General features: G+C 33.4%; 1 protein-coding gene across 7 annotated transcripts in view; it reads left to right on the forward strand.

Annotated features, from left to right (window-relative positions):
* Positions 1-15,744, forward strand: part of LOC106867322 (cilia- and flagella-associated protein 65) — a 1,093,663-nt gene that overhangs the window by 687,597 nt on the left and 390,322 nt on the right. The gene's annotated exons all lie outside the window — the stretch shown is intronic.

A 15,744-nucleotide genomic window follows, 5' to 3' on the forward strand; every position in this document is an offset into this window, starting at 1 on the left:
CTCCAATTCTCCAAGGTAACATTGCTTAGATATCTAAAACCTTGACTGATGTCGTCAATCTCACCTCCAAGTTTCATTTGGTTTTGACTGCTGTCAGTACTTTATGTAGGAAACATGTGGCATATTTGCAGAGGTGATATGTTACTGTGGGTTACTGTATTTGTTGATTGAAACATTGATTTTGTGTATATTATCTTTAACACCTTTTTTTAATAATTTCTGTTAGGAGAGAGAAGGAGGGAGAGAGAGAGAGAAGTGAGGTGCAGGCAGATAGAGAAAGGTTCGAAGTAGATGTTGTTGAACGTATATTTAATATTTGAGTTTTGGTTGCCTTAGGCTACTACAGTATATTCCGACGATAGCAAAGATAATTTAACAAAACTGAGATTTTTTTTCTCCCATATTTTCATGCAGGAATTTTATGTATAATATTACATATATGTTATTTTTCACATTTCTCTTGTGTGTAGGTAATAGTTTTACTACATTAGTTCACACGTCTCACTCAATCAAACTTTTCTTGAAAAATGAAAACCAACAAAATAAATATGTAAATGATTTTATTCTACGTAGTCAAATGTGATCAGAGAACAGAATATAATTGCAAGACAGCATTGCCTGAAATAAAATATTTAGCATATTCAAAGACCTAGTCTTCAGTGAGATTCCAGCTGTACAACAGAAACTGATATTAATAATGATTTTTAGCAAAGACACAGGGACCGATATTTGATGATAGGGGTTTAGTAAATTATATGAATCCCAGTAATTTATTGGTGTCATATGTCATCAATATTGGAAGGATGAAAGGCAAAAATGGCCTCAGCAGGAATTGTTTGCAGAACATGAAGAGGCAAAACAAATACTGCAAGAGATTGTTTCTGATTCTATAATGATTCTTTCACTTTTCTAATAATTGTTTCTAAGATGGGCAGAAAACCTGAAATCTAGGGGAAGGAGTTCATTGATTAAATCAACTCCAATTACTGACTGGCACTTTATTTCATTGATCCCAGTAGGAAGAAAAGCAAAGGTGACCAAGCCATGATTTGAACTCAGAACAAAATGAATCATAAACCAATTAAATTGATGGACTCCCTTGCTGAAACTGGCAGATGAGGGATCTACAATTTCTTGCTGAACAACCTGTGTAGATGATTTTTCTATAGTGATCAAATGCTGTACATTAGCTCCCTCCTGCCATCAGATTCACTCTGCTTGTACATGTGCACAATATGCCACATGGCAGATGTTGATGATCGATCACAGAGCAATGTGAAGTGGAGTGTTTTGCTCAAGAACACAATGCACCATGAGTTCCTGGGATAGAAGCCATGATCTTGCAATCATGAGTGCAACAACCTAATCACTATGTCACACTGTCAGGTCAAGCTTTTCTGGAAGTTGTCTATAGTCCGCAAACTCAAAATCATTTGAATTGACTGCTAGATTAATTTTCATTGATGGCATGAGTTTCTCTGAAAATATCTTTCCTTATTTACGCCACAAATTTCTATGAATGCAATGACTGACACACTACTGACCAACAATACATATTTTTGATACCCAATCTTGATTTCATTTGACTCAACGATGTAGTTCTGTCAAAGAAATGTGCAGTGGAAAAGCAAGTCACGCAAATCATGTCCACTTACCATCAAGGAACAACTACAGATGCAACATCTTCAGCTTATGCTGGAGATTTCTTAGTTTGGAATTATGAAGCCTACCATGTTGAGCAGGATTGACACAGAAGCAAGTGCACACATGCATGCAAGTACACACACACACACACATGCACAATGGGATTCTTTCAGTTTCCATCTACCATTTCTACTCACAAGGAATGATTGGTTCAGTGCTGTATAAGAAGCCATTTGTCCAAAGTGCTGCACAGTGAGACTGAACATTAAACCATGTTGTTGCGAAGTGAACTTTTTTAACTATACAGCAAGGTATGTGTGTGTCTTTGTGTGTACATGTGTGTGTGTGTGTGTGTGTTCGAGCTTAAATCATTAATGTTCTTTGGTGAGACTTAAAGGCCATTAACATAATTTTAGATATTACATACAATCAATGAGTATATTCTAAGTATAATAAACAAATGCGTTCACCTTGTGACTCTAAGTGTTAGTGTGTGTGTGTGTATTTGCATTTGTTTCTATGTATATATGTGCATGAGTCTCTTACTCTCTATGTATATATGTGCATGAGTCTCTTACTCTCTGTCTCTATTAGCATGAACATGAATGAAGTTATCTCCTCAACACAACGACGGTGTTATGTGCATCTCCTTTCGAGTGGACGAATATTTTTTATGGCTTTCTAAGGATATTTATTTACGTAATTCCACTGAGAAGCTCTATCATTTTTTTTCTTTGAACTTTATTCACTGTGTCAGCAAATCACTAAAAAGAAATTGTTTCTGAAGGGCTTGCTTGGAAGTGCCATTCCTGAAAGTTGACCAAGATAAGAGAACTTGGCAGAAATGGTAAATTTCTTCAAATAAATCCCTTTACCCTACATCAGTCAGTTTGGTAATGTAGTGCAGAAAGAATTAGTGGTGATAGAAGCATTTTTTTTTGTTTTTTGTTTTATTTTTTATTAGTCCATTTTATTTAATTTTTGTATATTTATTCCTTTATGGCTAAGGACATTTACCTCCAAATAGAAAACAGTATAAAGAAAGAAGTAAATTTGATCTTTCAACTCATTAGCTGCTTATATAATTATCAGCTGGTGGTTTTAAAAATCTTCCATAGAAAGCTTAAAAGGTTTGGGAGAAAAACTGGTGCAGCCATAAATGGCTGCATAGATAAAAAAAGTTTGGTTTGCATCCATGCGTTCTGGGTTTGAACCTACTATGTGACAGCTTGGGAATGACTTCTTATCTTCTTAGTTCAACCCAGCCAAAGCCATCTGAGTGAAATTTAGTTTAAAGAAAACTGAAAACTGCACACTGATATCTCATAAATATTTACATAGCCACTATGACTTTTTCTATTTTCTCTCCCTGTTTATTTATGTGTTCCTTTCTGTCAAAGAGTGTAGGCTCGAAACGTAATGTAAAAGACTTTCTCACTTCCCGAACGTTAAACTAATACATCTGTTTGTTGTTTACACACCTGTCTTCATCTTTTGTTTTTTTGTAAATTCTCACTATATATATATATGGAAAACAGACAAAGTAGAAAATGCTAAAATACTTTTATAAAGAACATTACAGAACCGGTTTCGATCCTTGAGATCTTTTCAACAGTAAATATGAATAATAAATTTTTGAAAAATTATTGAAAAATTAAATTTTGGTAAATTTAAAAGAAAAGTCTTTTTAAAGACATATTTGTATAGTATTCAAATAACAGGGGCATTTTTCTTGTTTCTGCCTGTCTCTGTTTCACCTGTTAACTCTTGTGGGTTCAAAGAAGGAGTGCTATGATAGTAGCAGAGTGTTAATTGGTTGGGTATCCTGACATTGACCTGTTGATGGTCGTAGTGATCTGTATAACACCTACGCAAACATTATAAACAATACAGATCACTGGTCAGTTGAAACATTTGTTTACAAAATATGGTGAATGTTAGATGATATTAGCCAAAAAGACAAAGAATTTAAAAGATTATTTTTCAAAAAATAACCGTGCACTACGTGTATGATGTGAATACAATGAAGCCACTTCAATAACAGGGGAACAAGAAGGAATGTGCTTCTTAATACCTTGCATGAAGCTAGCTTTAAATGACTCCAACCTTCCTTTCATTTTGGAATGAGTTCAGTTCCCTGTAAGGCTGTCCTTCACTCCAATAATAAATAAGGCACTGGGACAGACAACAAAACTGGAATATATTTGCCATATCCTGTATTCAGCCATGTGTTATTTTCTAGAGCCAGGAAATGATCTGATGCGGCAGTAATAGTAGTTGAGACCAACCGATTAGGGAACTTGGAAGGTAAAACTCTTACAAAAAACACAGTGTATAAAGAAGTGCTGAGAGAGTAAATCTAGAATTTTATTAATCTCATGTATTTGTGTGCCATTCATATTACATTCAGTTCATACAGTTTGTAAAGTATTTTCTGTGATCACATACAATAACTATTTCATACATATTTAAATTATTTCATGTTTTGTGTTTCTCTTTATATGTGTATATCACATACAGTTTGTATAGTCCTGTTTGTAATGTAGAATGTTTGTATCTAATTCAGTGAGTAAGCTAATGTTTCTTCCTATGTACATATAATCATATGAAATATAGCATGTATATATTTATTTATTTTGTAAATATGTAATAAAAATTATAAATAATAAACATTTAATCAATATACATGAATGAGTTTAATCTTTTTAACTCATCTTTTATTTCCTTAAACCATAAAGCACATCGTATCTGTCAAATGTCAAAAGAGGTAAATAAGCAATACCTTCGAAATTCATTTCAATTATATTTAGAAGCACTGTTTGATTAAATGGCGGGATATCAAAAGAATATTTTGAAACTCCTTGCTTGTGTTTAATATACTAACATAATGTTTTCAAATGTTCTGACTTATATCATGGAATTTCTATAGGTCTTGCTAGTATTTCATAATTTTATTGTGCAAACAGCGTTTATCAAATTCAAGTGTATTAAATAAAAATACAGGTTAAATGAAAGTGAAAACAGTTTTATCTAATTCAAATATTATATTGCAATGCATCATAGGGTCTAGGTGTCTCATTTATAATTTTTATAATGTGGCTCTCCACTCATGATAACAGCAAAACTAATTGCATTCCAGTGCTTTGAGACAACATGTGCTTTCTCCAGATGGCCTCTGGTGTTCATCAAGGCCAATTTGAAACACGAAAGTGTATGCAGACTCCAAGGCATATTTGAAACTCCTGATGTAGCCATTCTTTTTGTGGACTGTTATCTTGAAGTTTAAGAGTCAAATCAAACTTTGTGCCTAGGAAGATAGTGTTTTCTTTCATAAGCCTTGTCTCTCTGTGTCATCAAAAAGGTAGTTGCAAAAGTCTTTTGGATATCAGAGTTATACTTTCAGGTGTTCTTCAAAAACTGATTGAATACCTCAGTAGTGACAACAAGAATATGTTTTAGGAGTTCAGGTAGATCAGAAAGGACTGGTAGATTAACTTTGTTCATACATCACATTCCATCTGTATTTTGTTTCCATTTCCTGACTAAGTGCTTGTCAAAAATTTTGGACATAGTACTAGTTGAAATTATTTTATCAGAGTACTGATAGTGTCCCAAATTTTTTTCCATCCTGTTCTTGTTGTAGCTATTATACTTTCAGAACATGTTCCACCTCAACTGTTTATGATGCAGAGCTAACAGTAACTATCGATTACTTCTATGAAATCTTCTAATCATCATCACCATCATTATCGTCGCTTAACATCCTCCTTCCATGCTGGCATGGGTTGGATGGTTTGACAGGAGCTGACCAGGCAAGAACCTACACTATGCTTCTGTGTCTGTTTTGGCAAGGTTTTTATGGCTGGATGTCCTTCTTAACACCAGCCGAGAGTGGGCTGAATGCTTTTTACGTGGCACTTACAAAGGCAAGGTCAGTTTTGGCATGGTTTTTAGAGTTGGTTGCCCTTCCAAATACCAACCATTTTACAGTGTGGATTGGGTGATTTTTAAGTGGCACCTGCACTGGCAGGGTCACCAAGTAGCTTTGCAAGACAAGGAATCGTTGAGAGAGGCAGGGGCACTGGAGGAAGTGATCTTGTGTCAGATGATGAAAGGTTAGAGTGTGACAGAGTGACAGAAACAGATGTTTTGCTGTAGAGGAGGTACATGACTACCCAGCCAAAGAGAGAGAGAGAGAGGAAGAAAGGAAGAGGAAGAGAGAGAAAGAGAACAAAAAAGAAATTATTTTGTTCTATGACTGCAAACTACACCTGTGCATCTACCACATAGCTGTGCACTCTCCACTAGCCTCTCTGTGATCTCAGTTCACCATTTGTGCACCAAAATTCCACATTGAGTGCATCACAAATCAATGTTTCATAAAAGAGGTTATGATGGATTTCGATCTCATTTTTTAAATTTAAGTGGAAAGTTAGAACAATTTTCAAAAACTGATAAAAAATAATTATAAAGGAGGAATAACTATCAAAACAAGAGACACACACAAAAAAATTAATATATTTTAGCTTTTTTAATTTTTTTTTAATTAAATGTTAGTCAAAAATGGAAACTAAAGCCTGAGGCTGCACTCAGTAATTATAAATGTTTAAATAGCAGGAAAACTATTTCAAATTGTTGATGCAGAACTTATTGCAAGGTTAATGTTGACAAAGTTTATTTTCTCTCATCAGAATCTATTTTTACTATTGATTTGGAATGTAGGTGCAAGGTTTCAAATTTTGAAGATGGCTATAGTCATTTAGAAAGACCCCCCCACTCCAATATTCATGTAGTATGTGGTGTTTTTGCCTTGCTTTGAGCCTTTAACTCTTGATGGCGGCATAAGAAGATAAGGAAACTGTTGTGGTATACAAATCTATTCTGTTTGATTTGGCAGAACTCATCTGTTTACAAGCCTTACCAATACCAATATCAGATAGATAGATAGATGGACAGACAGACAGACAGATAGCTAGATAGATATATAGCTAGCTAGCTATATGTCTAACTATATGGACATATAAGAAGAAGAAGGAGAAGGAGAAGAAGAAGAAGAAGAAGTTGTAGTAGTATCAGCAGCAGTAGCTTCAATACTAGACTGAGGCATTATTTATCAACTTGAAGAGAGAATCAAAAGTAAATTTGACTTTGGTAGGATTTGAAATAAGATTTCATAAATGATCTGGAATAAATATAGCAAAGTATTCTATCTGATACTCTAATTACTCTCACAATTAACCACCTCATTGATGATATTTAAACACTCCAGAAAATGTAAAAGCCAATTTCAACTTTGGCAAGATACAAGCACAGAACATGAATGTGTTACAGAATATCTATGCAAGTGCCTGCTACTATAGGCCTGGGCTTTAGTGGATTCTGTAAATAGAAACTTATAGAAGTACATTGTATGTGTGTGAGTGTTTATATATATTTCAACCTTTCTTGGTCTTTTCAGTGGTGTACACTTACTTAAGTGCTAAAGATTTTGTTTGGCAAAATAGAAAATACAAGAGGTGGGTGTCCACAGCAAAACTGCTTTAATAGTAATAATAACAATAATAATGATAATAATAATAACAACAACAATAATAATAATAATAATAATAATAATAATAATAATAATAATAATAATAATAATAATGATAATAATAAAAATATATATAACATACAGAAAATTGCACTACTGGGCACTGCACACGTCCTACGCAAAACACTTTCAATACAGTAACCATAAGTGCACGACAGCAAGTAGATTTGGTAGACAGAAACTTAAAGAAGACCGTTGTGTGTGTGTATATATATATATATATATATGTATATATATTGGAAGGTTTGGAGGTGATGTACAGAAATTATATTATAGAAAAAAAATTAAGGTACTCAGAAATCTGGATGTTTGTACATTTACAGATTTTTATTAATGTCACATGTTTTATAAATTAAATAAAGCACTTTTCACCTAATCGTGTAGGATTTTCAAATTGTTTTTGTATATATATATATATATATATATATATTATTGGCTAAACTGGCAATATGACCATCCCCAAGTACAACAACATATATATATATATATATATATATATATATATATATATATACTTATATGTGTGTGTTTTTGTGTCTTTATTTGTCCCTCCCACCATCGCTTGGCAACTGATGCTGGTGTGCTTATGTCCCTGAAACTTAGCAGTTTGGCAAAAGAGACCGATAGGATAAGTATTAGGCTTACAGGCTTACAAAGAATAAGTCCTAAGGTCAATTTCTTTGACTAAAGGCAGTTCTCCAGCATGGCCACAGTCAAATTACTGAAGCGTGTAAAAGAGTAAGTACTTGGGTTGATCTGTTCAACTAAGGCTCTTCAAGGTGAGGCCCCAGTATTTCCACAATTCAGTGACTGAAGCAAGGAAAAGGTAGAAGATGGTAAAAATGTAATGCAAATACTAGAAACATTTTGTAAAATCAGTGATTTTATGTATTAGCATTTATTATTTTAGTGTTGAATAACAGAAATCTCATCAGTGATGCTGTCAGGAAAATATAGTTTCAAAAAGAGCTCTTTAGCATAGGCAGTCTCAAGCAAGGTGGTATTGAAAGAGTTTATAGCAAGATTGAATTGCTAGACTCACAAATAGAAGGTCTTGTGGTATTTGTACTGAATCACTGTGCCCCGAGTTCAATTCCTGTTGAGGTTAACTCCGCCATTATTCTTTCAGGGTTGATAAAAATTACCTGTCTAAGGTAGTGGATCAATGGAACTCTAAGACCATGGACCTGATACTTCACAGTGACTGTTCCTTTTGCATTCTGCATTTAAATCCCTCCATGGATGATCAGGTGTGGGCTGGGGGTGGGTCGGGTTTGGGGTATGCACCATTGCAGTGCATTGCTCTACCCACCATTTGCTATTTGCTCCTATTGTCCTAGGCAACCCTCCAAGCAGTTTCCTTGTAAGTCCCTATCTCTATGAGATACTGCCTCATCCACTATGACTGTGCAGAGTGTTGTTGATCTACAGAATCTGTGACCCCAGCCGGAGCATCAAAGAAAAGAAAAACATGATATGCTGGACCAAAAATGGAACAACAGGCAGCATGACAGAACAATCTGAGCCAATGCTCTTGAATCATACAAGTAGCAGGACACATCTCAGTTTCTGAATATAGTCATTGGATGATGATGATGATGATGATCATCATCTTTTAGCAGCTGCCTTCCATGCAGGCATGGGTTGGACAGTTTGACAGGAGCCAACCAGCCAGAAGACTACCCAAAGCTACTGTGTCTATTTTGGTAGGGTTTTTATGGTGCCCTTCCTAACACCAACCCCTGAGAGCTTTTTACATGAGACCAGCACAGGTGAGGTCAGTTTTGGTATTGTTTTTACAATTGCATGCCCCTCCAAATGCCAACCACTTTACAGTGTGGACTGGATGCTTTTTATATGGTAAAATTAATCAGTCACCTCAGGCACCTTTAGTGGATTCCACTATGTTGGTTTCAAATCTTGGCATTAGTCCAGCGATTTCGGTGGAGTGAGCAAGTCGATTACCAGTACTTATTTCATTGACCTCAAATGGATGAAAGGCAAGGTCAACCTCAGCAGTATTTGAACTCAGAATGGGAAGATGGATGAAATCCCAGCAAGTATTTTGCTCAGTGTGCTCATGATTTTGCCAACTTGCAGACTTAGTTGAGTCCACTATATTGCAAGTTGTCACTTTACTCTACCTGTCTCTCCCTTTCAAACGTGTCAGTAACCCTGTAGAGTCATGGAAATTGACCTTTACCCCTGACTGAAAGATAAACAAATAAAATAAAATAAAATAAATAAATGTGAAGTTCAGTAAATAAACTAAAATGTCAAAATTTCAACCCAAGAAATTTGTTTGAATAACTGTGACTACTAAGCCACAATATTCACTTTCTCTTGCTTTATATTGGAAAAAGCATTTCCTTCATCTCAATAGCATAGCGGAGAGTGGAGAGGAAAGAGTGCAAGAGATGAGAGACAAGAGTAGACTTCAATATCTCATTGTACTCAACTAAAATCCAACTTCAGAGGACTTTTATCTTTAATTTCTCAAAGAGTTTTAAAATGCAGAAATTTTAATTCATTGCAACCAATTTCAATCAGCTATAATGGTTTTTGAAAACGTAAGCAACAACAGTTGCACGTTTCTATGAAATCTCATGAATAAATCTGTATTTAAGTTACAGCACTATGTAAATGAAACATTATGTATATCTGCACACAAACACACATATATATTTCTATTTATTTATATCTATCTATCTATCTATCTATCTATCTATCTATCTATCTATCTATGTATTTCTCTATCTGTCTATCTACTACTTATCTATCCGTGAATTGGAATATATATGTATATATATATATGACTACAATGTTAGGAAAAACCTACATTACTAGAAATAAGAGCTAAATTGCTCTCATAGTATAGTTAATGCACATAAATGAAAACATATACACTAACAGGGGCCATAATCATCTGAAAATTGCTGATTGAGAATTCTTAATACTGATACATCAGTTTTGGCTATTTCCATTGCCTCATCAGTTAAAACAGCTTGGGTTTAGCTCTTTCCAGCACTTTTCAGGTGAATATGATCCCTGTTAGTGAATATGCTTACATTTATGTGCATTAACTATAGAATTAGAGTGATTTAGTTCTTATTTCTAGCAATGTAGGAGTTTACTAATATCCTAGTTACATTTAGTGACATTTCTCCCTTTTGGTGAAACATTACAACCTGCTGTTTATATTAATTTTATATATACACATTTGGGAATCACTAATCATCTAATAATTTGGATGATCAAAACATAAATACTAATGGTGAAGTGAGCCTGGAAAGAGTCGAAGCTGAGCTGTTTTAAATGATGAGGTAACAGAAATTGTTGAAACTGAGGCATCAATATCAAGTTCAACTTTACGATGAAAGTAAACAAAGTTTGTGTTTAGAAGCATTGATGGATAATTTATCCTGATCACGCTATTTATAGCATTATCACGCGTTTGAGAAATAAATTTATTTCTGTATCTTACAATACATCTCATATTTGCTCTGTAAATGCGGCATATTTTAATGAATACTGAGACAATTTAGAAACCAAATAACTATTTTTTATTCACTTGAGATTGTTCAGCAATTTTCAACTGTAGTTATTCGTAACAGTTATGCACTCCAAATAATTTGAATGTAGCATTTCTTTTTCAACTGTTTTTACCACATTTTGGTAAGAAAGAGAGAATCATTGACTAAAACAGTAAACATATATATATATATATATATATTTAAATATATATATATGTGAATAAAAATAAATACAAAAAAGGGTTTTGTATGATCGTGTATAGAAGAATATATTATTTTATATATTATTCAATATATTCAATAAGACATTTAATACTTCATTTCATTTTACAAGAATATAAATAAAACATAAAAAACAGACAGAGCTGGAACTTCTTTGAATAAAATAATATATTTAAATATATATACATATATACATATATACATACACACACATATATATATATATATATATATATATATATATATATATATATATATACTATAAATAATATATATACATATATATATATATACTATAAATAATATATAAATATATGCATATATACATACATATATGTACATACCTACATATATATGTATATATACATGCATATATGGGTACAGGACATAAAAGAAATTGAAAAAATGAGAAAAGAAAACATAAAAAACAAAAACATAGAAAACGAACTTTTTTTGAACAACGTAAAACAAACAGAGAAATGAGACATGCAACATAAAGAACATTCCCTTCATTAGTTGTCCCCTGTTTTTGTCTACTCTGCATTTCTAAGGTAAGGACAAGACATGACTTCATTAAAACAGTCCTTCCTGCAAAGCAAACTAAATAAAATTTGGGATTTTTTGTGGGGGGGTGAAAGTGGTAACAAAAACAGGACAGTGAGAACAAGCCAGTGAAAACAAATGGCGAGGGCTGTTAAGCCAAGACAATGTGAAGTGGTGAATGGAGGAAAAATGAGCTTTGAGAAGAGACAGATAAAAGCACACGAAAGAAAGAAAGAATGGCCATTGGTTACGTGTGAGCAATGAGAGGGTGAGGGAGGTAGAGTGAGAGAGGGAGAGGGAATGGTGACAGGGAGAGGAGTAGAATAGGGAAAGGGTGCGAGAGAAAAACAGAAAAGAAGAAGAGAAAGATAGAGAGAATATATATATATATATATATATATATATATATATATATATATATATATATATGTATACATGTCCCTTAAAGGATAGAGCTCAAAATCAATGCATTGAAGATACTTTATTGCAGCAACAATTATAATAACAGAAACAACCACAATAAGCCAAACCTATGCACATTTCAATAGGGTATCCCAGATAAATAAACCACATCATAAGATGTCTCGTAAAATATTGTAACAAGTTACAACATATTACAAATTTCTGGATACTCCATCTCTTCAGGGTCGCATTATTGCCATCACCAATACTATTATTAGCAAAACACACACATCATCCAAGAGATGTGCATAGGTTTGGCTTATTGTGGTTGTTTCTGTTATTATAATTGTTGCTGCAATAAAGTATCTTCAATGCATTGATTTTGAGCTCTATCCATTAAGGGACATGTATACATATATATATACAAAAACTCAACTGTGAGCTTTTTGCTAAGACTGTTAACAGATACTATATATTTTGTAAAATTTGTTTTATAAAAGTATATATTTAATATATATATATATATATATATATATAACACAAAAAATGTCACCATGCCTTGGCTAAATAAGATGATACCTGCTCATACAGCTAAAAGGCTAAACAGGCCTGAATTCAGACACAGCTTTCACACCTTTTTTAACTTGATTGCTTTCGATAGGTTTATGGTTGAACTAGTGGCATTGGAGACCTTCAAGTGCATTTTATGCGGCAGCAGCATGATTGCATTTTACGTGGCAGCAATATAAGTGCATTTTATGTGACACTGGCATGCATGCATTTTACATAGAACCAGCATGAGTGCACTTTATGTGCCACCAAGATGAGTGCATTTTATGTGGCACCAGCATGAGTGCATATTATGGGATACTGGCATGGGTGCATTTTACATGGCACCGACATGAGTACATTTTATGTGGGACCAGCATGAGTGCATTTTATGTGGCACCAGCATGAGTGCATTTTATGTGGCACCAGTATGAATGCATTTTATGTGGCACCAAGGCGAGTGCATTTTACGTGGCACTTGCATTTTCAAGACAGCTGGGAAAGAGAGTGGGGGCATGGCTGTATGTATGGATGTCCATTATGCACACACACATACACACACATGCAGGCAAGTCAATAACAATCAATTAATTCAAAAGCAAAAGCAACAAATGTGACATTCGCAGTGACTATTATTATTAATTTAACACTTGATCAAAGTTTTATGGCGAAATTCAAAAGCAAAAAAAATATGGTGTTTTGGGCATAGCCCTTCATCAGATATGTAGAAGAAAGTCTATTTAAGAAGAAAAGGTTGAAGGGAAATGAGATATAAATGGAGAGTAACCATGTAAAAATCATCCATGCTGGTACAATGTAAAAAGCACCCAACACACTCTGTAAAGTGGTTGGCATTAAGAAGGGCATCCAGCTGTAGAAGCCATTACCAAATCAGATGACTGAAGCCAGATGCAGCCTGCCATCTTGATGATGATGATGATAATGACATTTCATATTTATATTTTACCTACTATTTAGAATTTGATTCATTTGGAGGTTTTAAATTGGACTTATAAGTGTACAAGGAAAATTAAGCGGCGATCATATACATCAATTAAATCTACAAAAGAAAATAAATTTTCTAGTTATTCTCAGATGATTTGTTGCCGATATTTAATTGATGTGTAAGCAGTATGATATAACATCATATATGATTCTAAATCTGACAAAAAAAAATGTAATTTCAGATGAAGATGTATTAATGTATAGAATTAGTGTCGTTTTATAGATTGGCATGATAATATACATTAAGTAAAATTACTATTAAGATAATAATAATGATACTATGGGATGTTAACTGAGTGTGTGTCTTCAAAACTGAAAAGTAATATGAACATGGACCAGAAGCTGTAATATAAAATGAAAATTACAAAATCTTGTGGGACTTCTCCATAATGACTCACCGTACTATTGAAGCAAAAAGACCAGATATGATCACAGAGGACAAAATAAACAAACAGTGTAGGATCATTGATTTTGTAATTCATTATTATAGTAGAGTTGATACCAAAGAAAGTGAAAAAAATCGAGAAATATCAAGATCTAGCTGACTTTAGCAGAATTTGAACTCAGAATATAGAGACAATCGAATGTTGCTAAGCATTTTGCCTTGTGTGCTAACAACTCTGGCAATATATACTATTAATATATATATACATATATACAAATACATACATACATACATACATACATACATACATACATACATACAGATATATATATATATATATATATATATATATATATATATATATATATATATATATATATATATATATATATATATATATATATATATATTTATAGATAGACACACACACATATATATTCATATTATTCTGCCAATAATATTAATTGCTAACAAAAATGTATGATTCATCTCAATTGTTGTCATATTTATAACAAGCTTTTTATATGTGTACTCTGTGCTGATACTCCATTCAATTGATACTATTTATTTTCTAAGCCTATCATAGTGTTATTAGAAGTAAGATGTCTTTAAATGCACATTTTCATAGCCTCAAATTAAGTATTCTATGTTTGTTCGATGTCATTTGATTTTATAGACTTAAGTTACCTTTTTTTTTATTGCATTCATGTTTTTTTTTTGCTGTTTTTTTTAACCTATTAAAATTCTGAACATCTTTTTACCTACCAATGAATGGTTTCATAGAAATATCTGTGTAAATAATAATTAATGATAATAATTAAAGAGAATAATTGAGATCAATTCTGATATTGTTCACTGATGGTGCTTGGTGCCAAGATAATTAAAGCCACTAACTAGTCATTATTCTAAACAAATAAAATAATGACAGTGATGATGATGAAAATGATGATGATGGTGGTGGTGGTGGTGGTGGTAGTGGTGAGGATGATGACGACGATTAATTGCTAGAGTATAGGTGAAAATGATTGGTAGTATTTGTTCAAATTTTTACATTCGGAGTTCAAAACCCTGCTGATGTTTATATCACGTGTCATTCCTTTAAAGATTGATAGAAAAAAGTACCCATCATATGCTGGGGTTCAGTTACATGAAATTTGTGGCTTTCAAGCCTTGCACATATCCTAGAAGCATTATTAAATAGAGAGTGGATTGGCAGAATTGTCTGAATATTGAACAAAATACCTTGCCACAGTTAAATATGATTATTTTATGTTCGGAGTTCAAATCCTACCAAGTTCAACTTTGCTGTTCATTCCTGCATTATGAAATACGAAATGAAATGAGGTGATATTAGCCTTCATCAGAAAAGTCGTCAGAGCATGATAAGGCAACTGCACTCTAAGATATGACAAGCCAACTAGAAAGGTCATAGCTGACTGACAAGTTTTTGTTGTGGCTCTCAAGTGTGAGCCTAAATGGACGCTGACGTATTTCCAATAAAGGTTACACAGCAACAACAACAACAGCAATGGTCTTCCTTACTATGTGAATTAAAAGCATTAGTTCTCATTTTTGTTTTCATTTTTGACTTTCTTCTGCACTTTGCAATGTCCTGGAAATCAGTTAAAACTTACTGGAAAACATTGTTTGGAACGGAAAAATTTACAGGTGCACCTCACGTGGAAGGTTAAACTCTTTTACTCTTTTACTTGTTCAGTCATTTGACTGTGGCCATGCTGGAGCACCGCCTTTAGTCGACCAAATCGACCCCAGGACTTATTCTTTGTAAGCCTAGTATGTATTCTATCGGTCCCTTTTTGCTGAACCGCTAAGTTACGGGGAAGTAAACACTAGCATCAGTTGTCAAGCGA

The sequence above is a fragment of the Octopus bimaculoides genome, chromosome 10, assembly GCF_046866305.1.
Source record: "Octopus bimaculoides isolate indiv1 chromosome 10, ASM4686630v1, whole genome shotgun sequence".
Lineage (NCBI taxonomy): Eukaryota > Metazoa > Mollusca > Cephalopoda > Octopoda > Octopodidae > Octopus > Octopus bimaculoides.